The sequence below is a fragment of the Phyllopteryx taeniolatus genome, chromosome 20, assembly GCF_024500385.1.
Source record: "Phyllopteryx taeniolatus isolate TA_2022b chromosome 20, UOR_Ptae_1.2, whole genome shotgun sequence".
Taxonomy (NCBI): Eukaryota; Metazoa; Chordata; class Actinopteri; order Syngnathiformes; family Syngnathidae; genus Phyllopteryx; species Phyllopteryx taeniolatus.
Window position 1 is genome coordinate 5,889,720 of NC_084521.1, and position 17,067 is coordinate 5,906,786.

Genomic DNA, 17,067 nt, shown 5'->3' on the forward strand with positions numbered 1-17,067 from the left:
TTTAATCCACCATTGCCTTTTCCCTTAATTCATCACTGCCAGGCCTCCATGTTAACATGGCTATTTGAATTCAACAACCGTCAGTGGCAGTGAATGAGATTTATTAATTTTAGTTTGTTTTTTAATAAAATTGAACTCTACTTTTTCTTTTTCTTTTTTTTAAACCAAGGAATTCTCTCTTTGAACTCCACTGTAATTGGCAGCTTTGACAGGTAGTTTGAAAGGGGCTACACAGAGACCTTTCTGCTTCTGTTACTACCTCAGAAGCCAACAAAGGGCCAGTTCAATGTAAATCCCCACCATTCTGCCTTGCACACAGAACAGCAACCTCTGATACTAGCCTCCAGACAAAGCAGCTCAAATGTGACGTCTCACCGATGAGACTGATAAATTGTTTCCGCACAGGTAACCGACACCAGAGTTGTCGCGAAGCACCGCGCAATGTGCCCTGGCCACATTCATTTCTTACACTAACACACAGGGAAATATCACATTTCGCATCTGGGTCTCTGTTTCTCTTTTTCCAAGTTGGGTGTATATTAAAACATGTCAGAAACACTGAGAGAGAACATATGTTTCATACAAGACAGGAAGTTCACATCCAGTGCAGCCTGAGGCCAAGTAACACTGTCCACTTAAACTGTGTCACCTTCACTCTTTAAATTAAAACCCACTTCCTGTTTTGTTTACACAGCAGACTGAAAGTCGAGAAGGTGTATGTATGTGTTTGTGTCAATAGAGTTGTTTTAGCTTTAGCAATAAAACAAAATACAACTTTTTTTGGTCTCAAAAAATATGCCGATATGCAAAACCTGGCGCCAAGATTTACAGACACACAGCTGGAGTGAGGGATTTTACTTTATTATAGTTGTATTTTACTATTCAGACTATTTTGCTTCAGACTGTGCAGGTGCTTTGAATTGTCCAAGGTTTAATGTGTCAATTCGGAGAAGAGATTCCTCTCTCTCTCTTGCTATCACGAGCAAACATCTTTATATATTGTCCGGCTCCAGTCTTCAGCACACACCCTCGCAGCAACTGATCAGTCCACATGCTGTGCAGCGATCGGGGAGTCCTTCTCGCAGCCTTTTGTTGTTCATTAACCGAGCGCTGCCTCACAAGTCGCTGTGCTTGTTAATGTGCAGTTCATTAACTCGTGGCGAGAGTCTGTGTAGATGGGCCTATAGACAGGGGCTCAGATGCCTTGCCGGTCTCCTGTGACAACGGCACTCTGTGGGCCAACGCAGCGAGGCTGGTGGTGTATAGAAGGTGTGGGGTGGTGGGGTCAAATGCACAAACAGCTGCAGCCGGGTGGAGGAAATCCGCCCCGCAATCGGAGACGAGAACTTCACCAGCCTGTCTGCTCTAAGAACTTTTCCTAAGGAAGCTATAAGCCCCTCAGGATGGAGGGCTGAAGCTCACTAAGGAGTAGCTCGGCTTGATTTCTGGATTTATATATATATATATATATATATATATATATAAGTCATCATGGCAACTTCAAATACAAGTGGAAAAATATGACGACCACTTAATATTCTTTTTGTTTTTTTGTTTTGTTTTTTTGGTCCTGTTCGGCTGTTAGGGCAATCAGAATGGAAAATCTGCATCCCTTTCATGCCGGAACAGTTTTACTGTGTCACAGTGGAGTTTTAAAGCTTCCGCTGTGGTATTATAATTGATATAATTTAAAATTCTTAAATGTCACACACGTGTAAAAAGAAGAAGACACCCACTTTAATGGCAAAAGACAAATGTGAAAACATTAAATGGCTAGGATTATTTGCCTTTATTAGATTTAAATTTAAAAACTATGATTAATAATAACTAATTAAATGACCTATACTAAACGATATTACTGTATTAAATAATGAGTCATTACTTTTCACTATCTTAAAACAAATGAAACACTAATGACAAAAGACACTGAAAAATTACTCTAGTGGTATTATTAATTTTAATTAGATAAATGATTGACAAATTCTTTAATTATATATTGTATGACATTGAAAAACTAGTATTTTATTGAAATGTATAACTAAGTCACTAAATCACTTTTTTTTAATATAACAAACATTTTCATGAGGTTTATCTTTGATCAATATGTAAATTATCAGATTATTTGAACAAAGACTTATCAAAATTATGTTTTTTAAATTATTTATTGTATTCACTTAAATTTTGTATGACGTGCGAATTTTGAGGCATAAAACTGCAGCTTTTATTACAGCACAGCCCAAAATATTGTCTAAAGTCGTGATTTTTACAGTGCGGTATAAGTACCAGTACCACTAGTGGAAAGTAGGCTCCCTCTCATAGTACGTGACAGAATCACTGCCAAAGTACAGTTCAATTGTATTTCACTTTTAAGTCTAATACATGTGCATTTAATCTTTAAGAACCGTTTGATTCAAACATTTTAGCTACAAATATTTGTTCACTTTTACAGAACGTGCAAAACATTTCAATCGAATCCCAATTTAAGTAATTTTTTTATTTTCACAGTGTTAATGTTTAAATTGCATAATGTTACAGGGGCTTATAGTAATATCAAATATACATTTTAGGAATACACACACTTGGTGTAAAAAGTTCAAGAACTACTGGTGTGAAGAGTCCGAGCTTCTTCAACAAACTACACAAAATCCGGCATTAAATGTGTCCAGACTAAAGCCGCCGCAGACAGCAGTTAGCTACTCTACTTGTCTGGCGATCATTAAACAGAGAATGGTGTTTTAATGTGAGGTAGTAAAGAAAGTTAACTTCTCAGTGGCAAGAGCATTAAAACGAAACCTTCAACCGGCCCATTGCTTCGATTAAAATCACTACATGGTACAGCGGGCATAAAAAAACAAACAAACAAAAAACAAAGTCGACACACCCCCTGTTCAAATGACAGGTTTTTGTGATTAAAACATTTCTAAAAAAAATTACAAATAACAAAATTTTAAAAAAAAAATTGAAAATTTTTCAAGTGGGTGAGTAAAAATAATGTGGTTGCACAAGTGTGCACACCCTCTTATAACTGTAACAAAAAACTAAATGTGGCTGTGTTCAGCCTTGTTTTTAGAAGCCAAATTATGCATGAAAAGGAGCACATGAGGTCAAATATTCTTATTATGATCATGAATCTGAGTACAAAGTGTAATATTAGACAAGGCTCCACAGCTCCACAACTGAGAGCAGGAACAAGACATTACCAGGCTCTTTGGTATGGTCTGATTGGTTATTGATGACATCATCCCCAGGGACAGCCCCTCCCCTCCCCAAACACGACGATGTCATCAGTGCCAAAGCATCCCAGTGATGTAATGCAGGGAGGGCCTGGACCAACGTTCGAGTGGCGTTCCTTTTCTTCCTTACTTCCCCTTCTTTTTTTTTTCCTTCCCTCTCTCGTGCCGTTTTTCCACTCTCCCAAATGCGTCGTGATGAAAAGCCCATCCGCTTGTTTATTAGCGCTCAAAGCCAAGCGCGAAAGAGATTTGCAGCTAAGCCCTGTGAGCTATTTAAAAGATGAGGGATACTGACTAGGTGAGAGTATTTACATTTCCCAAATCCCAAACTGTGTCCTGCAGCTGTAATAAAAATATGGATTAGAGATTATGCCAATTGTGCCGCTAAAAAGATCCGGGTGCTAGCAAGGCTCGGGGTGCACGAGTCTTGTGTGTAGTAAATGTAGTCCAAATTTGGTAGCAATTGGGAAAATATATCAATGACACCTGAAATGGCCAAACTGACCCTAAACTGTGCACTTTAAATCAAAATGGCAGACTTCCTGTGTCTTTTTAGGCATGGGTTTTGGGACGTTTTTGTGAGTCTTTTCATGACAGACATGACTACCAAATGTCATGTTCCTAAGGGAAACTAGTTTCAGGTGCTGAATTTTCGTTGAAGGACCCCTAGAAATAGCCAAGAGTAGCTTGGTCGCTTCAAACCAAAATGGGCATGGCTTCTTGACACTTCTTTCTGGGTCTCCTCATAATAAACATGTCTACCAAATTTCATCTTCACAAGTGAAAAGCTGCACGTGAAAAGGGGTGTGACAGCTCTGTAGTAATTTGGGAAAAATTTGGGAAAAGCATCAAAAGTTGGACATATAAGTGTTATGTCACTTCTGATTAAATTTATTCCGACATTTTTTTTTTTTTTTTTTTTTTTTAGGCTGGGCCTTCACATCTGTTTTTTAATCACAATTTGAAAGTGTGTGTGCGTTCCGGGCAAACATCCACAGCTCAAGAGGATTAGCAACGGGACTCTTCGCTGATCAAAGCAGCAGCGAATCCAGCTTACTGGGACACACAAGCTCCAAGGGAGGACATGATGCAAACTTATGAGCCAACACAACTGCACTACAGAAATATGGCACAGAAAATAAATAAATAAATAAATAATATCTCAATTAAAATCCTCAATTAAATCTTTGCACGCACCCACTTGCCCCGCTTGCAAAGCTGCTCTGAGGAAACCATTTGATTGGCTGACTAGTGTCACGTGGGAGGAGTTACAAGGTACGCGATTGGTCGCCTCACCGCTTGCCCACCTCGCACACACAACTTTGCCCCATTGGCAAAGTTGCAACGAAAAAAACATTTGAGTGGCTTAGTCTTGTTTTTTTTTTATTTCAGTTTTACAGAATGCAGGGAAACTGGAACGCGAAGCTAGCGATAAATTGCTCTAACGAGGTATGGTTTTAAGCTCAAAGAAGGTCTCTCCTCTTCAAATTAAAACGATTGTTTATTGGAATCTTGATGTCTTTTGCTGGGTTTATTGTGTACACTGTTTGACACATTGTTTCCTCCTCATTCATGAATACCCAACAGGCAAAAAACATCGCCGTAGTCTTGTATTAATAATAATGATGATACTATTATTCTAACAACTGGTGGATTTATTGTATGTACAAATCTTTGAATGGGTTTGTTTGCGGTCACCGGAAATTATCACTATCCCGGCTTTATGGTCCCCCTCAGCACTTTAGTATCTTTCAGGGGATTTACAAGCCACAACATTTACTGTTTGGTTTGCTTTAAAACACGCTGCTCATTAAGCCTTGCCAGCTGCAACAAGTCACAACCCCCAAAAAACAGACACACACATAAAAAAAGCAGCAGGCTATAAACATGCATTGAATCCCTATACAGATATAACAGTTGAGCAAAATAATTTCTGCGTATTTCTTGTCGGTCAAATCTACTTATGATATGATGTTTCAGGTATACTGCCATTCATTGTTGTGAAACTTTGTACTTATCCACTGGTGTGACTCTGCAATTACAGGCGGTAACTACACCATCATTTAGTTTGGATGGACGAGAACAATGGAAACTCAAACTTTGGTTTTGGCGAAACGACATGGCGTTTATTCTACCGGGAGGACGCGACGAAGCTACCATGATTGGTCGGCCCTAATTGGGAGCCTGCTGATAGCGAGTAAGCTGCCATGCATTATGGATACGCTGGAGTGCGATAGTGGCTATAATTAAGCCTCTCTCCAATTCCGCAGACAGAGTCCTCCATCAAGCTGTCAGAGCTGAAGGACTCAACAGGATGTATTTGAGTCTAATAATAAAAAGCTCCTTCAACAATTCAGAGCGGAACTCACCTTTGGTTTGGGAGGAATTCAATAAGCCATGTGGACGGCCATATAGCTTCATCCACAGCTTGCATTCATTCATCTGGGTATATTTTTGAAACATCCCATTCATCCATCCATTTTCTGAGCCGCTTTTCCTCACTAGGGTCGCGGGCATGCTGGGGCCTATCCCAGCTATCAAAGGGCAGGAGGCGGGGTACACCCTGAACTGGTTGCCAGGCAATCGCAGGGCACATATAAACAAACAACCACACACACTCACATTCACACCTACGGGCAATTTAGAGTTAGCAATTAACCGACCACGAATGTTTTTGGGATGTGGGAGGAAATAGGAGTGCCCGGAGAAAACCCACGCAGGCATGGGGAGAACATGCAAACTCCACACAGGTGGGGTCGGGAATTGAACCCCAGACCTCAGAACTGTGAGGCAGATGCTCTAACCAGTCACCCACCGTGCCGCCACAAAAAAACCAAATGTATCAACTTTTCCTTTCTGTGTGCCTCTTGGGAGAAACGGCCCTGTTAGCTTAGCTTGCATGTTGCAACGTGACAAGGTTTGCCAAAAATGACAGTCTGTCTAAATCTGGTTGGAACCCAGAAAGAATTTTGAAAATCAGATGATAGGTTCTGGAGAATATATATATATATATATATTTTTTTTTTTTTTTGAAAAAAATTGCCTTTTTGGGGAACATTTTAATAAAAACATTGTGATAGCGCCTATAGAAACTAAAAAAAATGCCTTCAAATTAGAGTAAAACAGTATAAATTCATTATTTGTCACCATATTTCCTCAATGGTTTCATTTTGTCTACCACTCAGTGAACCCCTTCTCCAATTGGCTGACAAGTCATTAATAACAGACTATTAGCCTTTTGATTAACAACCTAACCACAGCATAGCATTATTTTATGGCTAATACAAGTCCATTCCTTACCTTGGAGCAGACAAGAGTGTGCCTATTGATTTTTGATTGATTACGCAGATGGCCTCATAGCCTGCATTTATCTGGATTAGTTTTAGTTTTTGAAAATGGAACAAAAAACACTTTTGCAGTTTAGCGTTTAACCACAATTTCATTTTAAAGGAGGAAAAAAATATACATTAAAAAAGGAAAATCTATCATCGACTTCAATGCAGCTTCAGGTTGAACTTGGCCTATTTTTGCAGTTTATTTGCCAGTTTTTCTCGTACGCCAGTTTCCACCAGCCACAAGATGGATTAAGCATCTCTTTGGTTTCCCGGTAGCTCTGGTCTGGTCTTGAAATGAAGCGCAAAAGGAAAACCTGCAAGGAAGGAAACCTCGAAAACAAAGGCAATAAAGTACACAAAGGTCCCCTGGTGTGTTTGCGAGGCCTGTTCCTCCCATTCTGAAAAAGAATGGAAACGTTGCATATGTCACAGAATGCTCTGTAAGGTAGTGGGATCTTGGGGGAATGGAAAAGCCAAGCCACAGTCTTCTCTTCCTTATAAGAAACCTAATGAAAGACTTGGAAACACCACAACTCCTCCGCAAAACTGATTAATATCTGTAAAGAGGCTCTTTACTACAGTTTCCCAAAACGCCTTGTGAAGGAAATTATACAAGAACCTTGTCTGACCTATTATATAATTTCAAGCCTGCAAAAAGCATACTTAAATATTTACACAATGGGGAAACGTTTAGCTTTTATTAAGACTGGTAACAGTAGACTTTTGAGGTGCAGCAGGAATGGCAAAGACGTACTCAGGGGTGCAGTCTAGACTTGGAGAGCTGCAAAGCAACTTGTAGGCCACAAAACCATTCCTGTCTACTGTGGAAACATTGACATCGAAAGTTGTAGCAAACAGAACACGCCTGTCAAGAAAAAGAAGCTTGTTACAAATGGATTGTTATTTTTATGTATCAGACAGCGTTAGTTACGCAAAGCAACTTTGTATTACACCTTTCTCATTTGTTTCATTGTCTTTACGTCTTAATATTGACTGGAACTATTCCCAACAATTTGCGGTCCACTAATGTCCAGCTACTTATCAATACCTGCTAAAGATGCGTCTGTCTATATCTATTCTGTCTCGACCTACATGGTAAATGTATTGAGGGTGGGACAAAATATCATAACGTATTGTTCTGCATCGTTATATCATCCGGTAGAATATTGATGCATCTTTAAAAGAGTCAGTTAACAAAACGTTAAGCATTGTGGTTGTTTGAAATACACAAAGAGTAAATTCTCAGCAATAAACCCCTTAAAGCCTCTTTTTTTGGAAGAATTGTTCACTACTTGCCAAAGTGCTGCTTATAGTGTAGTCAGTTGAGATCACTGTCACTATACAGCGCTAATATCTCAGGCCTGCGTTCGCAAGTCAAAGCAAAAAAAGACATCCAAGCGACAGCTCGCATCTAAAAATATTTTATCACCCTACTGTGAATTTCTTTTTACTCAACGCGCCACATCACAGCACATTGCTTCGTGACTTACTTGGCTATTACTCCACATAACAGGCTGGTAAACTGGTACGAGTGTCGCAGAATTGGAGTATTTATTTTCAAGTACAGTACAGGTGAACAGTATTGGCACCAATAGTGTATCGATTTTTATTCCAACCTCCAACTTTTCCATTTTTACATCGAGTTGCACACTTTTAATTTTTAGCCTTGCTTTTTATTTTCAGCCAGGAATTTACGGCGACGGGAGCGTTTACGTAGCGCCCACTCCAAATAAACTCCGGCGCTCATGTTCATGGTCCGGTGGAACTCCAGCGCTATGTATATGATGTTAAACACTCTCACGTTCTCTGGAACTCAGGAAGCTACGTTTGCTTTTGACTGCACGGACTGAGCCTCTGCTGTTCTTTGCTTGGTTTGGGGGGGTTTAACAAGGTTTGACAATACATTTTTCGGATCATCGTGTGAGCGATCAGACCCAAATGGATTGGAAGCGAAGATGTTTGTATATATAATCCTACTACGTTTTAAGGATTGGATTTACTTTGCATCGAGTTCGGTATTTACGCAGTGCTGTCGAGTTATCAGTCAGAGCAGGAAGGACTTCTCCAAACACACCATGTGTAGAGACAAGGCAGGTTTCCTCCTAGAATAGCTCTCACTAACAAAAACATCCCGCGAGTCGTCGGATTTGAACAGGGAAATTTTTCAGGAACGGACACTTTATTCGAATCTGCTTGAGATAGGACCGATTGTAAGCAGAGGGATAATTATGGAATCATATTGCGGTAATGAGTCATGAACAAATGGGTCAAGGAAAGCATAAAAAGGAAGAGAGGGGCATCGGGTTGTTTAATTGCTTTCATAGATTTTATGAAGATCATCGTGTTTTAAGATGTCTTCTATTACACCATGAATCTTTCAAGGTTTTTTTTGGCCTTGTCACGTCATTCCTTGACCTTCACACCTTAATCTGTTCACTATGACACAATCGGGTTCTTGTGAGCAATGATAAACTCATTCACCACTCTTCTAAAGGGAGTGGATGCATGGCGGCGAGGCGGAGTGATGTTTACACTGGAAGAAATAGAGCTTGGCGGTTTAATAGCGCCAGAAGAGCGCCGGGCCAGTGTCCTTTCACGCCTGCAGGACATTTGTCTTAGGGCTCCCTTTCCATCATTGGCAAACAATGAGGGAGATGGACACAGAAGTAAATTCAATGAAAAGGCCATAAACATTAGAAGGAAGGAGACGAATGGCGATAAGATTCTGGTTCTGTAAGCACTAAACACTATCATGCGACAGACAAAATGTTATCTCTGGGTCAACAAAAGGTGTCTTTTCTCTTTTTTCCGGAGATAAAAATCCCAAATTCAAAGAAAATAAAACATCTTTGGACAATCATATCTGTTTTGGCTGCCCAGGTCATCCTCTGGAACGGAACAGCTTCATTTGAGGCTATTTTTGTTTGGTCCTGACTGCTTTGAAGTGTTTCCAGTGGGCGTCCAGACCAATTATGGATGTCAAATAAAAAATAAACAGGCATGGGAAAGAAGGACACAAGAGAGAAGATGGACACTAATGAATCATTACCAGCGAGACTGGACGTTTTTGCATTAGTGTCTTTGGAGCGTTGAGCCCGTTTCTGCCCTATGACAGCAAATGTTTGCAGCTGCTCAAAGAGCTCCCCCTTGTCTTTGAGGATGTTTACACAACAGCAACTAATTAAAGAAGGGAAAACTGAACGGCGTTGGAAATTTAAACAAGATAAGCAGTAACAGTGGTGCCTTGAGATATGCGCGACTCAACTTACTCGTGTTCCAAGTTATTAAGCGGCATTCGGACGATTTTTGGCTTTGACTTGTAAGCTCAAACTTGAGATACGAGTGTTTTATGGTGGCAGTGAACGCAACTCACGTCACATTAAGCAGCACTTTGGCAAATAGGGAACAGTTCTGCAATAAAAGAGGCTTAAAGCTGTTTAATACCACTCCCAATTGAAGTTTACTGTCAAAGTAAACAAAACGAGGTGAATTACATGTTGCGTATTTAAAACAAACAAACTGCTTAGCCTTTAGTCCGCCAGCTTAATGCTAATGCTAAATAGCATCTATAACCTTTTAAGCAACGGATTGAACACAAACAGTGCAGCAAAACACTGTCATATATTCTTTATCCTCTGCGAGGAGCTGACACGTCAATGTTGTACTGACATCCATGTACAGGATATCTGTCTGTCTGTCTGTCAGTCATGGCTGCAATTTTGTATTTTTATTTTTTTTTTGGGGGGGTGGGGGGTGGCTGTAACAGATGAATGCTATGTGGATTCATTACAATGAGGAAAGATGATGTGCAATACGAGTGATTTGAGTTTATGAGCGTGGTCACAGAACAAATTAAACTGGTATCTCAAGGCACCACTATATCTGTTTTGCATGTTGTTTATTCCCTTACTCTAGCAAATGGTAAAAACAAAGTTAGTACTGACCCTTGATTTTTTTTAGGCATACCATTACACATTTATTATTCACGTCTTTATAGTGAGGAAGAATCTTTGTTTTTTACTTTTAATCCTTTAAAAAAACACACACAACAAACAAATGCCCTTATGGTAGCCTCATTAAGTCTTAGCGTATGAAATCAAAGCTTCCTGCAATGAGGTCTGATGAAACGCTGTAGTGATGCATTGTGACCGCGAGTTGGCTCGGAGCCATGACGAGGGATGACAGCGCAGACAGCCCAGTGGAGAAACACCTGGTGGGACCTCAACCCTTCCCCTCCCCACCTTTGGGCACATGCCAGAAGCCCAGGTGTCTTTCCACCTCCGCTTAATGACCCGTGGCGGCCATCAAACTCCGCGTGCGTCGGCTCACCACTATGGTCAGCGTGTCCTCCGCATCCTGGCGTATAAGACAAGTCCAGCCAGGTAACCAAGACAGAAGCTTATCTCGCTGAGCTGCTGTTTGCCATTGCTCGTGAAAACACAGCAGCTCATATGATAGCATTTAAAGACAAATGGCTTGGCTGAATTAAACTGGCAGCAGTCGACTTACACTTAATAACAGTTTCCTCGCTACATCACCACTGGGCAAAGCGCGCAGGAAACTTGGGAGAGACAACTAGAATGATGAATGATAAGGTTCCATCTTATTGTTAAGAATAGCTTGGGATGTTATTAGCATGGATTAATGGGTTTTTAAAAAGTGAGACACCACACACTACGACCAAAAAAAATAAAAAATTGGTTTACTCGTGACAACTTGTGAGCTACATTATACAGACACTCAACACAACCAGTTGCTCCTCATTCGGTATACAGCAGCAGTTCATCCGGTATATGTGAGAACTACTACTGTATTTGGCAAAACAAGTCGCAGAACTTCCTCCCGGTTTGGGCGAATAGAAAATGGGGGGGGGGGGGGGGGGGGGGTCGTTACAACGCAACTGTAGGGACTTTTAATCTCTACATTTTCTTTTGTCTAACACAAGATGTCACACAACAGAGCCACCAAAGATGGCAATATTTGGCCTTCGTTCATGTTTACGTATATCATAGTGGTACAGTATATTGACTTCGAAAGGAAGGGGATATGTATGCTTAAATTTGGCCTGATAGTCAGTTTGCGTGTACCATGCTTTATCACAGTACAGTAGGTCCATTGGACTTTCTACACTGATCGTATAAAGAGTGATGAGACATTTTAAAATCAAGTCAGACAGTAAGTCAGTTGCATGTCCTTTTTACAACGGTTCAGCTTTAATTTTCCATGCAGATAAACGTCTTCCAGATGCTACTCCATTGAACAGCGGTAAAAGCTATTCAAGTGCAATTGGAGATTTCTAGATTACGTTAATTTAATGTTGTAGGGAAGCTCTGTGGCAAACGCTTCTTTTTCCACACAGCTCCCCACAAACACAGACATACCGAGAAGATCTGGGACACTGTTGTAACTTTCACGCAGCGACATTAGATGAGGTCAGCGGCAGTGACTGGTATGACGTATAAAATAGCTGTCAGATGGCGATAATAACAGCACAATTGGGAGCAAAAGCGTGGTCAGGTGTCAAGCTTCACACCTTTGTCCTGTTTGCAAATCACCTAACACCTGTGTTTTGCGATATTGTAACATTTGACGATACACAGCACACACACAAAATTAAACACACGTGCTAATGTTAGCGTATCCTGTTGCCTCAACTCTGAACGCTGCAGATTTACAGTATACTCTACGGTCTTCACTTTGCTGCAGCGGCCCTCAGTCTCCAGGTATGTCTTTCAAAATTTTGCTCAAATTAAAGGACACATCCATTATTGTCGTTTGTTAGCATGTCCAGCTCCGACTGATGTATTCTATGTGCCGTGATCTTTGCAGATACCTGTGAACCATAGTATTCAAAGCCCTTTCTGAATAGGAATTAGTGTCAAGGAAGTACAGTATGTTGACCTGATACTTCCCGACTTAGAAAGAACCTTTGTATGTTGCGTAGGACAGCCTTTAGCCTGGGTTGTGAGTGGAAGTTAGAAGAGTCTTTATACACGTTCAATTCAGGTGCATTTTTTTCCAAAATCAAGTCATCTCTTGGCCTTTTATTCTTAAGGGTAATTTTTTAAGATGAGTTTAAAATGACACCTTTTTGCGCCCATAATTCATTTGGTGGTTTAAACTATTGAAATAAGTAATTTAAAACATTTTGGGGGGGGCGTCAATTACTCGTGGGTTTTCTCAATTCTAGTTAGGACTCGGTCCCTACTGATTGTATTTAGAGAAAGATGAAAAGCTTGCTCAAAGGCGGTCCTTGTTTTACAGAGTTCCGTTCCTATGGTGGCAATGTAACCGAAATTTGGACGTAAATCGGATGCCGTTGACCACCCCCAACGCAGTAGTAAAGTCATAATTACACAGCATTACGCGAGCGTGCATTGCTGTACTAATTCATTGCGTGCTGTTCATAACGTCGAAATATCCAGAATTAGATGAGAGCAGCGCAATGTCTTTGAGACTGCAAAATAACTTTGCAAGAGGAAGGAGCGCATCTCGCCCCGTGGGAAAATCTCGCCGTGCGTTTGATCCCCGTGAGCAAACTTCGACACGCATGGCCAAATCTCATGCGAGCCTGAGCTGCAGTCACCCATTTACTGTCAGCCTCCTCGTGATCCACGCAAGGGAGTTGAGCTTCTCAGGAGTGATGACTATGCGGCGGTAGAAGACGACGCATGCAACAGTACGGATTGTTTAATCAACGCACGTCATTTGCAAAATCTCTTGTTTTGAGTGCACATAATCACCCCACCCCCCATTAGTTTAATTAGACACAGCCAGACACACACACACACACACACATTAGAAGCACTCTCTCCTTTTTTTTTTTTTTTTTTTTTTTTTTGCTTTACTGAATGGTTGGCTGCAGTTCAGATCAGGGCCAAAAAAACAACAACAACAACAACAACAACACAACAGCTATTCAAAACAAGGCTTCAGCGGCAGATGGAAGCAACAGAGCAGGAAAAACAAACAATTAACCCAAAGGGAATTCCCTTTGCCATGGAGATGAAAATGACAATAAGTAGTGCTTGTCATAAAGAATTCTGTAATTGTCTGATTGTCTGTAGCAGCGAGGCGACCACTCACCTTGAACTCTTAAGGGCGTCCAAATGCGACAGTCCCAAAAAGTTTTTCCGCTCCTTCCCGGTGGATCTACACACTTTTCCCAACTCCCACTCCCTCCAGCCCTCCTTCCCGTTGCTCTCTTTCTCTCTCTCTTGCTTTCTTACTTCAGCACTTCCTGTGCTGCTGTTTATGCTCCAATCAGGTCATCCAACAAAACTGCGCACCCCCCCCCCCTCCTCCTCTTAGCCCAAGTCCTTTCGCTCAGCCATTGTTTGGCAAAGGCTTGTCACATGTATGCCTGCGAGAGAGAGAGAGTGTGTGCGGAATCACATAGACACCGAAGGGGGTGGTGGACTCCCAGCTTGAATGTCTTACAAGGACAAATTTGTTTTTGGAATTAGAAGGGGGCAGCAAAATCTGTTTTTTTTTCAGGCGTCTGGAACTTTCGCTCCAAATCCAGCAGCTTGCTGTTACAAACCTCGATAAGGCTCAAGCTTCAGTGGCCCCCTGAGAGCCGCCGAGTTCCAAACACAAGGCGTCTTTACCGAGTTCTCCGCCCCGACCAAACCATAATTGACTGCTGCAGTGCCCACAGCCAGGCCCACTCTTTCCTGGCGAAAAAACAGAGGTGGAGGGGCGGAGGTGTGATTTGGGGGTGCAAGGCCAGGAGGTGAGAGGTGATGTGTGGGCGGAGGTAGGTTGACAGCGGCACACTGAGTTTTTGTTTGGCCTTGTCAACACCTTCATCATTGCACCGCGCTAAACCCTTCTGACCTGTGGAAGAGTTCAACGCAAACTGAAAGACACCTTTGCTTGCGATTATGGTTCCTCTTCAAAATATCTTAGTACCAAGATAAGAGTTCTTGTACAATTCTGTACAAACAGGGAAGGCAATAGGATTTTTTAAGATCTTCCCACGTCAGACATCTTGCCTTTAGTGTCTTAGCGAGTGTTTTGCGCAAGAGAGTATATCTGACCTTTGGAGGATATAGCATGTGTAAACTGTGAATTGGATTTCCCCTCAAGGGGCCAAAACCTGTTGCTCTAAAAGCTTGTTTTTTAATTCATAAAGGTTAGGACAAATATAGCCCCAAAGTAACTACTGTACTTTGCACTATTTACTTTATTTTTTGCCATTTGTTGAGTGTGTTGAACAAAATTCCATTTTTTTTTTTCCTCACAAATGTGAGAGGCTTGGCTTCATTTTGCAAACCAGCCGATAATGTTACCGGACCATCATTGAACCGGAACCCGCGAGGTAAGACGAAACAGAGGATGACCAAGAGTCACCTGCAGGACATTTACAGAACAAGAACTAAGGGAACAGGAACATCCTGTGGTTGCCATATTCTGTAGCTTTTCTTGCATCGGAGGAAATTGGGAACCTCCTGTATTTTTGGTCACAGTAATTAGGCAAATTTGTTCTGTGAGGAGTCTGTGGGCCGCTGCAGCTAAATGGAGACTGTGGAGAATAAAACAGCAGCATCCGGAGCTAAGGTTGACCCAGCAATTTTCTGACTTTGGAGGTAGTATCAGAGCCATAACAGAGCTGGGGAATTTAGCAATGCCGGGACGGAGTTGCCAAGTTTATACACTCGTCCTGTTTTTTGAAAACAATAGCCATTATCCAACAACTATTTTATACGTCATGTCAGACACCGACTCCAATTATCTGTGAAAGCACGAACAGTTGCGGCAATAGCCCACCTTCACTGGATCGCATGTAGCCTCTTTCACAGTGCCTTTTTTGCCAAATTAGCACATAAGAGGTGTGACAGCAGCATTTATTTGCATTTGCCTTTTAAACAACTCACTGAAGGAGGGGATTCCCCTTTCCTGTTGAGGCTTCACTCATTCAGATAATCAGATCCGTGGCGATAGCATCTGGATTAGCGACAATTGCTTTCAAAGTATTTGAATTCATATTCTGGTCGTGACTTCCACCTCGATACCTCGTCAGAAAACAGCAATGCCCCATTCTTTATTTTATATAGGGAAAAATTGCAAATTGGGCTTAGATGTGCAGTGCGAAAGGTTCTAATGCCGCAATTTTGCAGGATCTCGCTGCATAAAAGGAGCTAATGACGTTAAAAGGAGCTAATGGCTCTGCCGGTGAGCAGTCGTTTACACGTGGTAACGCCTCTGCCCACGTGGAACCCTTGTAGTAAAAATACAAGCTTGTTGTACCTGGGTTTGCCAATTGCAAGAAGACCCATACTGGTAACGCGCAATGAAAAACAGGCTTTCGAATGTTCCAGTTAAGCTCAGAAGATGTGCTAAAACTATGAAAATAAGACCTCCTTTGTAATGAACTAGAATTATCTTAGTGGTGAGACTACATTGGAAACCAAAAAAGCCACTCCCATTATCGTTTCAATCCACGTGTCATCTTTTTGTTCCAGAAGAAGTCCCTAATTGTCCCCTGAACGCGAGTCAGTGGAGCCACAAGACAGATTGCAGCACCTCTTTTGCTAGGTTGGATTCTCAAGACATTTATCTCGTTGTTTAGTCTGGGTACCGCATGTTGGAGCGAGGGCGCAGGAGCAGGGGATGGGGGGGTGGGGGGTCTCCTGCACAGACCCTCTTCTCTTAGCAATAGAGTCTTGCATCTGTGCGTCACTGTTTTAGGCAGGGGCACAGATGCACAGAACACAATGCGGCGGCATGAAAAGAAGAAATATGCATTGTCACTCCCTTTGGAGGTCAGGTGTGCCTGTGTAGTAAAAGTATTGATTCAACTTCTTAAGTAAAGGTACAAGTACAGACTCTTAAAATCTACTTTAGTACAAAAGTCAAACAGTTTCCTTCTTTTATGAACTTGCATAATGCTCGTACCAACAATAAAATCACTGGACAGTGGACACAAATTCTGACAGGATAGTCAGGACTGAACTGACTACAGCAGGTCCTGCATGAGCAAAATAAAACCATCACAAAAGCTGCTATCCTCCGCGTCACTGCTGTTCCTGTTTTTAGTGCCTGAGATATGAATTAGACATGCAGAAATAGAGACACACACGAAGATACGTTTCACAACAGACTCCGTAAGCTGCAGCAATATTAGTCCATTTTTGCAAAGGATGACGTATACATGCCCATGAGTGTTGTTGTATTGTCCACATGTGTTGTAAGCCAGGTCACTCGTATGTCAAGGCACCACTGAAGTCAAGTAAAGTACAGATGCACGTACTTGAAAAATTCATTTAAGAACAGTAAAGTATTTGTACGTTGTAATAAAGTATTTGTACTTTGTTACTTCTCACAACTGCTCCTATGGGAATGTTGCCTCCGAGTCATTTATGGAGAATTATAAAAGGGAGGCAGGTGCAGGTTTGAAAGGAAGTGCGGCAGATTCGCTTTCTTCCCGCGTTAGGCCAAAAAAACTCCCTGCTTAATCCCCACTAGATAAATCCTCCCCTTGCTGAAAGGCGAGG

The 17,067-nt window shown here is 41.5% G+C and overlaps 1 protein-coding gene across 13 annotated transcripts in view; it reads right to left on the reverse strand.

Moving 5' to 3' along the window:
- Positions 1-17,067, reverse strand: part of si:ch211-285f17.1 (sickle tail protein homolog) — a 103,864-nt gene that overhangs the window by 48,016 nt on the left and 38,781 nt on the right. Inside the window, exon 1 of one of the 13 annotated variants that reach the window (XM_061758596.1) lies at positions 13,655-13,794. The exons of the other annotated variants lie outside the window; for them this stretch is intronic. The gene's annotated coding sequence lies outside the window, so the exon portion shown is untranslated. Of the gene's footprint in view, positions 1-13,654; positions 13,795-17,067 lie in introns of those variants that run through there. 13 annotated transcript variants of the gene reach the window in all.